The sequence below is a fragment of the Atractosteus spatula genome, chromosome 27, assembly GCF_055471065.1.
Source record: "Atractosteus spatula isolate fAtrSpa1 chromosome 27, fAtrSpa1.hap1, whole genome shotgun sequence".
NCBI classification, from domain to species: domain Eukaryota; kingdom Metazoa; phylum Chordata; class Actinopteri; order Semionotiformes; family Lepisosteidae; genus Atractosteus; species Atractosteus spatula.
The window spans coordinates 8,731,870-8,744,473 of NC_142732.1; the positions used below are offsets into that span (position 1 = coordinate 8,731,870).

General features: G+C 46.0%; 1 protein-coding gene across 4 annotated transcripts in view; it reads right to left on the bottom strand.

Moving 5' to 3' along the window:
• LOC148814326 (protein-tyrosine sulfotransferase 1) overlaps window positions 1-12,341 on the bottom strand; it is a 42,443-nt gene extending 30,102 nt beyond the window's left edge. For 2 of the 4 annotated variants that reach the window (XM_088906774.1, XM_088906775.1), the window contains exons 1-2: window positions 12,120-12,303; window positions 2,961-3,005 (exon numbers count right to left, since the gene is read on the bottom strand). The gene's annotated coding sequence lies outside the window, so the exon portion shown is untranslated. Of the gene's footprint in view, window positions 1-2,960; window positions 3,006-12,119 lie in introns of all 4 variants that reach the window. The other 2 variants (XM_088906776.1, XM_088906773.1) reach the window with 1 other exon arrangement.
• Window positions 12,342-12,604: the final 263 nt, after the last annotated feature.

Here is a 12,604-nt window from a genome sequence, read left to right on the forward strand (position 1 = left end):
TGGTTGATTATTAGCTGCCCTGCAACTGAGGGGCACACAAGCAGGAGAGGGGCACATCGCCTGCATCCGCACACATTCCTGGTTTTCCATTGAGCGCGAGACCACCTGGGTTTCGCGGAGGGGCTACTGGACTGGAAATCCGAGCTTGATTGCAAAAGCAGACCCAGCTCACTGTCGTGAGAGAAACAGACGAGGAGCCACAGCTCCTTTCTCCAGGAACTAGTTTTCCTAAGCATTTGTGCGTGCACACGTGGAAAGAGGAAAAAAATAAATCCGCTGGAATGTGATGTCATTGGTCATGCACACTTGGCATCAAGACCCATGAAGCAAGTCAGAGGAGGATGTTTTAAACTCTGCTGACTGCAACAAGGGATGTTCTCCTCATTAGTTTAGCACTCACTTTTTAAAACGGGACTGCTTGGAATCAGATCATCTCAAATTAAAGGTGATGATCCCTCTGAGGACCTATAAACCTTCCCCATCAGGCTGCTGAATGTTTTCTGGAGCCCACCGCCCTCCTGTCCCGGGTCACACCAGGGTCATAGGGGACCCTGAGTCTATCCCAGCAAGCAACGGGTGCAAGCCAGGATACACCCCGAACAGGACAGCAGGCACGAACAGATACAAACACACACACACCAGAGACAAATTTTCCTAGAAGCCAATTATCCTACCAGTACGTCTTTGCATTGCAGAAGGAAAACCGGAGCACCCAAAGGAAATCCATGCAAACACAAGGAGAACATGCAAACTCCACACAGAAACCACCCCAGGAATCAAACCCAGGGCCCTGGTACTGTCAGGCCGCAATGCTGCCACCCAACCCTCATGTGCCTTTGCAGCCCACAAGATCAACCCCTGGCAGGCTGGCAGGCCTCTGCGCAGGGCAACACCACCACTGTCCGAAAGAAAAAACAGAGCCTGCTGTGTGAAGGCCATTAGCACACGCCTGCAGCTGCAGTCACTTCCTGCAGTTCAGGGCTACCCTGTCAGTCAGCGACCAGTGTTTAGCATCAGGGAGCTAAGAACTGGTTTCACACCTGGCTGCCACCTCACTGGCAAGCACAGTTTAAGAGCTAATGTGCGCTAACAACTGGCCGTAAAACAGCACCCAGGCTGGGGAAGAGCACAGGGACTGAATACTGCCCAACAAGGCCAGGGTTAAGGTTTAAGCCTGTGGAGTGATCACTGCTGGATCTCGGTACCATAACTGCACTGTGGAGGGGGAAACATGACAGTATGAAGAGCAAGAACTCTTCATTTGAAATAAAATCAAGTTTACACAATGTTCTAACTTAAAGACGTTCCTCAAAAAATGGAATGCAAAACTATAAGGTTATTAAATCATAAAAATGTGTGTGTATATGAAAGATAAACCGACATACAGAACAGGCACTCAGCTCAGCAGCCAAGTGCCTGCAAAATACCTGAAAGCCTTTAAGCACATAAGAAAGAGCTGGAGGAGGCGCTAACGAGAGGTAGGCTCACTGGTGCGCCCCCTCCTTCAAACACTGCACAGCTTTCGGTCCTCAAGACAGAGCCGAGACATTCCAGCTCCGATTTCCCCCCCCCCCCAATCCATTCAAGCCTCTTCTGCAAGCCGGGTTTAATGGCCACGCACACACCTCGAGAACCAGGATCGGGTCAAACCCCTGCCGCTCCCCATGGAAAAGAACTGAGCTGTCCGATGACACGTCCCAGTTTCTCACCGAGCGAAAATCAAAAGAACTGTCTCCCACCCCGGACAGAACTCGTGTTCCAAGCTTAACCAAGGTTTCGGGTTACAGCTTGAGCGGTCGCAAATAAAGACCGTGTTTGTATTAAATTAATAGAGCTTTTTCGATCATATTACAGCCATCCTGCGCTGCGTTCCTCTCATTGACCCGTTTGGAATTTCCCCACCAAGGCCAAGACTGAAACCAAACTACTACAGCACTTAATGAAAAGGCACACTTGAGAGCGGACTCGCGGACAGCAAAGGGAGAGGCTGTTCATAGGGGGGGGGGGACACGAGGAGCTGATGGAAAATTACGGGATCTGCAGGAGAAGGCTTTGGAAAAGCTAAGCGGAGTTGAAAAATAATTTTTAAAAAAAACTCCTCTTTTTCCATTGCAGCCGAGAGCAGTTTCGCTCTCTAGGTGTACAGAGAACATTATGTTTTTGTTCTATAAATGGTCACCGAGCGCTATCACACAGTCTAAGCTGTGTATGGTTTTCTTTTCTTTACAAAGGTGTTAAATCTTAGTTTAACTAAAGTTCCAATCTGCAACTGATTCAAGTCTGATTTATGCGCCCGATGTATTCCTCGCAGTAGTGGCATAAACTTAGGGAATTGAGTTATGCCAGTCACATATTGAAAGGTAACAAATAAGAAGAGGCCATTCTGCCCCTCTAGCCTGTTTGGTAATTAGCAGTTAATTGACCCCGAGAATCTCATACAGCCATTTCTTGGAAGAGCCAGGGTATCGCCTCCGACAACATGGCTGGGTAGCTTGTTCCATACCCCCACAACTCTTTGTACAAAGAAGTGCCTCCAGTTACAGGTTTTCAATGCACAGTTTCTGCTTGTGTCCTTTTATTTCAATTGATATCTCACACTAAAATATTGAAGATCAGTGCAAAAAAAATAAAGAAACTGACACAATAATGAGATTGGGAGTCACTGCTCCCTGGTTGAGAACTGTTAGAACAGCCGAAATTTAGCAAAGTAATGCACATGCATGTATTAATCAACACGCCTCACATGCCTGAGTCAGAAGTCTGAGCAAAAAAAATGCCAAAGATCAAGCTTACAATTACTAACCCAACCACACAACCCTTAAACTTAAGAAACGCAAGTCCAGCAACAGGATTGTCAGCACCAAATTGTGGAAAATTATCCCCGAGTCAAAGCTCCTAGAGGTCAAGAAGCACAGCAGGTCGTTCCAGGTCATAGCAATTCCGATGCGGAAAACACATACCAGACTTTCGTCGGATGCTGTTGACCATCATTTTCTACAGCGTCGCTGGGGGAGGATGAGAAAAGAGCATCCATTAATTCATACCTCCTAAACGGTGCAATCGCCTGCGGTTTCAAGGAGTTTGTCCAGACGGGTGCTTTTCGATTTCTATTCCTTTTTAAAACTGATTTAAAAAATAGCTTTTTATTCTTGCAATGACTCACAGCTGCGTTTCAGAAAACAACCTTCGGCTAAACCACAGATAAACCCCGTCTGAAAGACCACAATCAATAAAGAATTCTTATTATATCTTAAGGAAATCTTAAGTAAGCTAGACGCCGACAGCCTACAGGTGTTTATAGTGCAGTTCAGGCATTGTCTGCAATCTCCGGGGTGAAGCTGCAGATAGCCACAGTGCAAAGGCGAGCTTCTTCAAAAAGCGAAGATGTTTGCACGGCTCGCCAAGGGACAGACAACATTTTATTACTAAAGGATAATGAATTTTATTTTTTTAAAAAAGCATTACAGATGTCAGCTTTAATGGGGTTGCTAAATTGTACTCTACAATGCTCTGTGCATGATGGTCATTCCCTGGGTCCTCTTGCGAATGTCCTGCCACCAAGCAGACCGCCAGTGACCCTCAGCTCCAGCGATGTTCGACATATAGGAGGCTGATGAATCATTGACACTATTTAACATGGCACAGCACCGGCCTCCTATGAGCATTCTCCCACACACTCAACCCACCCGGAAAAGCGACAACCAAAAAGCTGTTGGCACATCACAAGCTTTGGGCTCATTTTCTTAATGTGCCTGCTTTCACAAATATCTCAATCACTGCGCCACACACGTGTCAGGGCAGCCCAAGAACCACTGAACTGGGGGGGGGGGGGGGGGGGGAGATGAGGAATCATTTTTTGAGAAACTATTTCCAAATGCTCCCGGCTGCACAAACCAGGCCACCCGGTTTGTGTCGCTGCAAACTGCGTTTTCCCCTGAAGGCAGGACCAGATTTTAAGAAATAAAAGGAACGCAAACATAGGTGACGTCACGATGCCCAGATAAAGCTTCTATTAAAAAAACAAGCACACACACAAGCTGCAGCAAGAAGAATGAGCCCAGGTCTGATTCTGACTGAAGTGTTAATTCATCTCACTCCTCTGCCAAGCCATAATTAATTTAATTTGGCTTCTCTTAGATCCTTATCTGGTCTGACGAGCAATTCTACCTATTAAACCCAACCTTGGATCATCAGGAGGATCAGTCAGGTTTTTCCTTCCTGAAGTTTAGGCAGGGTGCCTCTCTCAAGGGCTCTGAAGTGGAGATGCTGAGGCTCCAAATGAGAAAGGGGAAAAAAAAAAGGACAGAGCGCAGAGGGACACCATTTTTGAAACTCCTGCACATGATGAAACCCACCAGAAATGTGCTGAAAAAATTATGCCTCGAGACAGAAGCAGCGCCAATACTAACATTTATGAGCCCTGGTAACTTTTTTATTATTTTTTTTTTATATGGGGAAAGCTTTTCTAGTTAAAAAAAAACAACCAAACACCACTGGTTTAAAAACATTTCTTCCATGGAATTCTGAAAACTGGAAGAAGGATGTCTCAACCTCACTCACTCCTCCCTAGGGAGCAGGTTCTGTATTCAAGTCTCCAGTGTTGGGCTTCTGTAATCCTCATATTTTAAAAGAAAAAACAGAACAGTTAAAGAATGCAAAATCAGAACAAACCTAAGCTGACGCTGAAGGTCAACATCGCTCAATTACTCCTGCTGTATAAAAATGCTTTTGAATTATTTTTTCAAAGTTATTCTCCAGTAGCTTCCCAGCTGAGTTCCACGCTGTTCTCTGGAACCCATGAGGAAAACACTCTACCCCTCACAATTAAACAAAGGAGGAAAAAAAGGCAAACTGTGCGACTTTTTACCTTGTGCACAGAAATGGCTTTTCGAAACCTGTCTTTCCCCCCCCCCCCCAGACAGCACGGGACAAACTCAAATGTTTGGATAGGAGGGTTCTTACTGTCATAACAAGAACACAATAATAAACTTGTGTTCATTTGTTCCAACACAGGATGAAGCTGAATAAACATTCCTAGGAGATGCATCAAAGAAAGCCACTTAATCAGCTCCAGACAGATTGATAAATTCCTGGCCCCTTGTCGTCACTTCACCCCCCCCTCCTCTGACGGATTAATTTTAGAGTCCCTGCCCAACACACGCAAATCAGCTCATTTCCATATAGTTAACTGCTTCCCGGACAAATTCATTTAGCCCGTATAAATCCGAAGGAGATCAGCCCCCTTAAGAGACTACAGCGAAGGGTAGGTCTTCTAGTGGTACAGTACATGCCTGCCTGATTTATAGCACAGAAGACAGAAGCATCACTGCTGGACTGGCTTTGCACATGGTGTTCAGCCTGGTCTTCCAATTAACCAACTCAAAGCAAATTTATGAGGCCTCCTGTGTGTGCATTTTATGGGTATACCATCCAAAGTAATGCACTTCATTTTACATACACATCCATAGACTGTTATACTGTAATAAGATCTTGAATTTACATTGGGTTTACACACAGAAATTCACTCCATGGGTGTGAAAAAAGTATTTGGGATGTATAGGCAGAAAAACTCACAGGAACCGCCCGCATTATGAATTTCAGCTCGCCAAGCTCTCCTGCCAACATACTTTTGAATCGTGGACCCTGATCACAGACAGAGCGAAGGCCCAGCCTCAGCTGCTCCCAATTAAATGGAATAAAGTTTGTTTTTGTTTAATATTCCCCTGTAACAGACTGCTGCATTACAATTCAGAATGGGAATTCTGTTCACGATGGAATGTCATCTTCCAGCTCCTTGGTTTCCGAGCTGGGGCATCTGTGCATATGGGGACTCCCTGAATCCAGGTGTGTACCCCGCGCCAGCGTCCCCCTCACTGCCAAGCAACACCAGATCAGAGTCCAGCCTTTAACAAACAGCGTCGTCACCTAAAATGAACTGCAGCCCAGAACTCCCCTCTTAAAAAAAGAAAAATCAATACTTAACTGTCAGCGTGCCTCTGAGCTCAATCATTTCAGCAGAACGGTTCAGTGCTCTTCTGTGCCAGAATTGTGGCCTCTATGCGTTTTATCCTCAACAACCCCTCCCCCATTTTCACGATAATACATCGCCGTCCAAACTCAAATCAGACCATGATTGTCAACGTTATTCAAATCGGCTTCCTTCAGCCCACACTCAGTTTGATTGCATTCAGATTTTGGGTTTTCGAAAGTATTTCTGACAGTGGCATTCCAAGCCAACGGGTTTTCAATTACGAAGGGGGGGGGAAAAAAAAAAAAACTCTCAGGCTGAGCGGCTGCGGAGAACAGATGCCAAAGCATTTGTTACCACGCGAAGGAGAGGCATCAAATCCAAAACTCATTTCGCACCAAAAACTATCACCCTGCCCAGCCCGTCTTGGGGACGGAACACCTGCTGGTTTTTCCAAAACGAGAACAGAATAACTCCGTGTGAAGGGGAACAGAAGGTTGGGTGGATTCCCAGAGTTCTTCTGGGGCTTTATAATAATAATAATAATAATAATAATAATAATAATTGCTTACACTTATATAGCGCTTTTCTGGACACTCCACTCAAAGGGCTTTACAGGTAATGGGGATCCCCTCCACCAGCACCAGTGTGCAGCCCCACCTGGATGATGCGACGGCAGCCATAGTGTGCCAGAATGCTCCCCACACACCAGCTATTAGTGGGGAGGAGAGCAGAGTGATGAAGCCAGTTCAGAGATGGGGATTATTAGGAGGCCATGATTGGTAAAGGCCAATGGGAAACTTGGCCAGGACGCCGGGGTTACACCCCTACTCTTTTCGAGAAACGCCCTGGGATTTTTAATGACCACAGAGAACCTCGGTTTTAACGTCTCATCCGAAGGACGGCGCCTGTTTACAGTATAGTGTCCCCATCACTAGACTGGGGCATTAGGACCCACACAGACCACAGGGTGAGCGCCCCCTGCTGGCCCCACTAACACCTCTTCCAGCAGCAACCTTAGTTTTTCCCAGGAGGTCTCCCATCCAGGTACTGACCAGGCTCACACCTGCTGAGCTTCAGTGGGCTGCCAGTTGTGAGTTGCAGGGTGATATAGCTGCTGGCCTTATTCCAAGGTTTGCTTCAGTTCTTGATTAGAAAAGCACTGCCGATGTTAAGAGCCACACCAAGTACCGAACGCACCCCAGCCAGACTTGCGTCGCTAGAAGTCCTAGCGACGGTGATGACCCATTCAGACGCTGACACAAAACCAGCAGAGCTCCACCTGCCTCATCTTCCACTGTGGTGAAGCAACATACGCAGTCCTGCAGCACAGGAAGGCCCAGGGCACTGCAAGTGGGGAAAGAAAAGGCGCTTATCCAAGTCTCGGAGATGGCTACCGCTGCACAGACCTGCAGGCCCGGCAATCTCTCAGGAGTTGTGCATCCCATCACTCCTCTAAGACACGATACACCCCTGGTTCCCATTCAGCAAACACCTTCCTCAAGATACCGCTGTTTTTATAAACACCAACAGAAGAATAAAATGTTCCTGCATGATCAAGACTCCACTCACACTAATTCAGAATTTGGTCGTTACTTACATGAATTTGCCATTTTCCCCGTTTTTAAATTTTTGCAGGGCCTGAAAGAAACAGCTCCAGTTTCCTCCAGGTCTTCTACAATGCCCAGTTCTTTCGGAAACCCGTTTCCCCATGTTCTGTAGGACAATGACTCCGATGGCTCATCCCAACTTGGCTTGAGTTGGTGCAGGGAGGGGAGCCCTCTTCACAGAGCCCAGACATCACTTCCTGCACACTCTCTCACTTCCCTTATAAGAACTGGGGTGACCATATTGGAGGGCTCCATCAGAATGCAATTATGATCTTCACTGCTTGAAATCATACACTCAACTGAGACATTTTCACCAGGTCTGCAGAGGTTTTAAAAAAAGACCCATCAGAAGAGCCAGACTCCCATCTTTGAGGAGCTGACCTGGCTATCCTGCACGTCAAATCTCCACTTCCTGTCCTGCTCCCGAATGCTGGATTGAGGTGTCAAACCGGACACTATATACGAACACAGCAATGCCCAGGAATGCAGCCATTCCCACTTTGGAACAAAGAGCCTTCTTTTGTTTCTTGCAAAAGAACTCAGCAGTGTGAAATTCAACTCCTTCCATTAGGTCTGATAAGCAAAAAACCAACGGTACACTAAAAGCAACTTTAAGGGAGATAAATGGTTTGACACGGTCATCAAAATTTGCTCGAAAGCTCATTTTGAACCCTGCGGACTTGGGACTCTTCCCTGAATCAGACTCTTCAGTAAATATAATCACAGGCCCGGCTTCTTCTATCTCATTTGTTTGAGCAGCAGGGCTCAGGAAGGCTAAGACCTAACCTGCTGATGAGACGAAATTACCGAAAAGGCAACTTAATGGTGACTACTCATAAGCACGCTTACTGGAAATTCGGCCAGACTCACTGGGGTACAAGGCAGTTTCTGATGTTAAATGACGGCAATCTATAACATCAGAAGCACTTCAAAACAAGGTCAATGTAAAACAGCATTATGGAACCAGCATCCACTAAGAGCAAAAACAACACACATAAGCAATAAAAAGAAAGAGACTCAAAGTCAAATCAGCTGACACTGGTACCACAGAGCATAGGCAAACAGGGAAGCTGCAACATCCACACAACTTGATACCCTGTAACCAAGGAACTGCTCTGGGAAAGTGGACGATAGGGGTACACAAGGGACTGGACACCTGGTTTCCAGGTTACCCCTGCCGACGATGCTTAGCAGGCACGTGCACACCTTTGACAAGACTACAAAACTGTCTTCTACCCCAGCGACGCTGGAGAACAACTCTGCAGGGCTTATAAATATTTCAGCTTAGAGGCTCATGTTCAACTCTTGGAACTTGCAAGACGGAGTCTAGCATCTTGCATCTATTGTAAATGACCGGGATCACATGATTCTTTTTCTGACCACATGGGGAAGGATTAACTTTCACAGTTCGAGTATCGAGCACCCAGACACACCACAATTCCCAAGAGTATTTAAATGCTAGCAGCCTTAAAGACGGTCTTGAAGAAGATGTTGCTGCCATAGCCCCAATAGTTGCTTCCTATTTTAAATAATACTTTTATTTTACAAACACCTGGACGAGCTTAGAGATGTCTTGTCGTGTGAAATGCCATATTTTCTACCGATGTGTTTAGTTGCTGTCCAAGGTGTGTGCCTTTACTTTCCCCACCCCTAACACAGCAATGTGGGTGGTGACTGAGTGTTTCCGGTAAATTTAGTCTGTGTGACTCATCTGAGCACACCAGCAGAGATCTTTTTTTTTTTTAGCACACATTAAAAAGTGACCTCCCCATGTATCAACATGGATCACAAAGAGAAATATTAACCCTGTGGGGAACGTGAACATGCTCATATCACGTTACTGACCATCAGTACATTCAAGCCAACACTAAATTTCTATTACTTTGCCTAAGAAAGATGAATAGACATTTATTGAAGAAATCTACTGGAGACAAAATTAATTGCATCAGGGGAGGTTTCTGTTGAGCAAACAGACCGGTCAGTAAGTGCACTGTCAACTACCAGCACCCAGAGGACAGTGACCCCCTCACAGCAGGGCTGACATCCAATTACTGAGTGTTGCAGGAAAAGCACCTCGTGGAAACAGTGCAGCTGATGCTTATGTCAACCCTTTGAGAAGAATGAGGTCCAAGTAAAGACACACCCCACAATCTCTGATCCAACGATCTCCACCCGAAATGCAACAATGCCAGCCTGGGGCAGCTCCTTTGTGTCCCGAGCAAGGCAGGGCAGTCGAGACAACAACTTACAGGCAAGAAAATCCGGTCACCATCACCGCCAGAGGACATGGAAGACAGACAGACGACAGAACCCTGCTCACCTAGTGTTACCATCGAACATCCAAGAGGCAGAAGGCAGCAAACTAAATGAGACTATGACTATAACCAACACACAATCTCTCTCTTCAAGGACCAACACTCTCATCATCCCCAGAACCATTTTGAATAAAAACCATTCAACCGTTCCTTCTAATTGGAGTTCTTGGGGGAGCCAGGGCCTATCCCAGAAAGCAATGGGTGTAAGGCAGAGTACACCCTGGATGGGACGCCAGTCCATCACAGGACACACACTCAGTCACACAAGGGCTGGTTTTCCCCAGTAGCCAATTATGCTAATAGCTTGCATTTGGGCAGAGAAGAAACCGGAGCACATCGAGGAGACCCACGTTAACATGGGGAGAACATGCAAACTCCACACGGATAGCAGCTGAGGTCCAGAATTGACCCCAGGGCCACAGTGCTGTGAGGCAGCAGTACTAGCCACTGTCACTGTGCAGCCTCAAACTGAAACACTTTGGGGGGGGGAGACAAATTCCTCCTAGATGGAGATTTAAGGACCAAAAAGGAGAGAATTCTGGGAAAAGCCAGACGGATGGTAACCATCAGCTGAGCAGCTCAAGTCACCTCAGATTGGGAACACTGCAATCAGAGCCATGGTCACTGAGCCCCTCCGTCTTGTAACGGCCTCACACAGACAGCAGTGAATTTTTTAAACCTATCTCCTTCAATAAACATTCCTGTATTCCCATACACTGTTGAGAACACTGCAATATTCTTGTGCCGTACATTCTGTGCTGTAATTTGTAAAGGTATTTTGTCTTGCAGAAATCAAGCTATTCGTACAAGAGCTAAGTGCACAGAGCAGCTCAAGATCACCACTGATTAAGACAAATGGCACTAGATCTTGATATGCTGCATGATGTAACGGAGTCAACACCACACAGAAGCGACCTAGCAAACTTCAGTGTCTACAGGTTCAATAGACCGCTATACCTCAAAGCGCATATTTGTACTTCTTTTCAAATGTAACAAACGAGTCATCTTCCCATCCTGAACAACAGCCCAAATGTCAACAGAACAGTCCCACATCGCAAACATCAATGCCTGAATTCAACAATTTGGTTTCTAGACTAGTCGAGACGATAAGTCCGCAATCACACCTCGCTTGGTGATCTATACGGTTGGCTATAGCTCTGCGCGTTACCACTAATCGTCTTCTGCGACTCCTTGGTTTTGAAAACTGAGGGAGTTAACACACACATAATATAAAATTTCAAAGAGCCTCCAAAACTCAAAGCTGACCGATGAAATACCCAGCGTAAACGCAGAAACATGAAATCGTTATTTACAAAAAAAAACAGTAGCGCACATTAAAATCAAAAGCACAGACTAAACCAGGCAGAAAATTAACGATAAAATGGTTTTAAAGAACTTTAAGCACGTGTGGATATTTGACGGCGCAGACAAAATTGATATTCGGCTGCAACTACAGTACAGCTATGACTAGGAATGGCTCCATTTCGATGGAATTTAAATATGAAAATACGTATCCAAACTTATTTTGCAAGGGAAAAAAAACCCAAATGATATGAATATCACAGTTACAAATACGCTACATTTCCATAAATGCAAAGACGCGTCATATCAGCTCGGTACCTTTTGAGTCTCAACTTCCAATTCAGGGTTTGTTGGCACACAAAATGCGATAATATCACTCTGCGTCGGTTGTGAAGCTACAAACCGAGAATTAGTCATCAATAACCATGATTGACTTCATATCACAGTTTAGAACAAGCATTTCTTCGTAGGAGATAATACTGGCTTGAAACCAATTTAATATCCAAAATGACAAAGCCCTCTTCAGTTTAACGAATCGACTGACCTCAGTAGCCTACCTCCGGAAAAGGCAGCGTGGGGATTTATGTAACTACACTATTAACCGAAAAGGCATGGATTTGTTAGAGCTAACAAGCCCAAAACACAAATTAAAAACCCAACACGTTTATTTTCCGGTGGAAGAGTAAATAAACAACCAGGGAATTGAAAACACGCGAATTCCGAGCGCCGCAACAGAGTAGCCCGCAAAAAATAAATTAAAGCAAGCACTCTTAACTAATGCAAGGAATGAACAGTCTCGGTAACTGCCTCTCCGGGCGATACCTCCCCAGTAAAGTCCTGCAATACTTCCACGATAATACTGAACGATCGGCGCCTTTTCTGGCACTAGTAAAAAAAAAATCTAACTTGCAAAACATCACGTACCAAGCAGAGCTGATCCACAGTCCAACGCAGACGGGTTACACCAGCGCTAGGCTAAGTTAAGAGGGCTGTGCGGCGATGCCCGTGCATTCCTCCCTCTCCAATTTTTTTTTTTTCCTCTGTGGGGTCCAGCCTTTGGTGCTTTCCGCCGCTTAAATTCAGCGCACACGTCTGTCGACTCCGCTCCCCCGACTCCACTCGCCGAGAACGCGTCACCCTGCGCTCGCCGGAGCCCCGCAGTTTAGACGGCGAGAGCTTCCTTCCGATTGGCGGAGCGGCGGGGAAAACACGGGAAAATGGGCCTGTCTCCGGCTCCCAGCAATCAATTGGATCGGAATAGCGTGGAGCAATCAGGGGGTGCCGTCTTAAAGGGTCCTCGCTACCCGGGCCCCCGAGTTAGTACATATCAAAGGCACATGGAAAGACGTTTAACATTTATGAATATGAATGAAGGTAACAGCCGTGCTCACGTTCTGCAAGCAAACGTT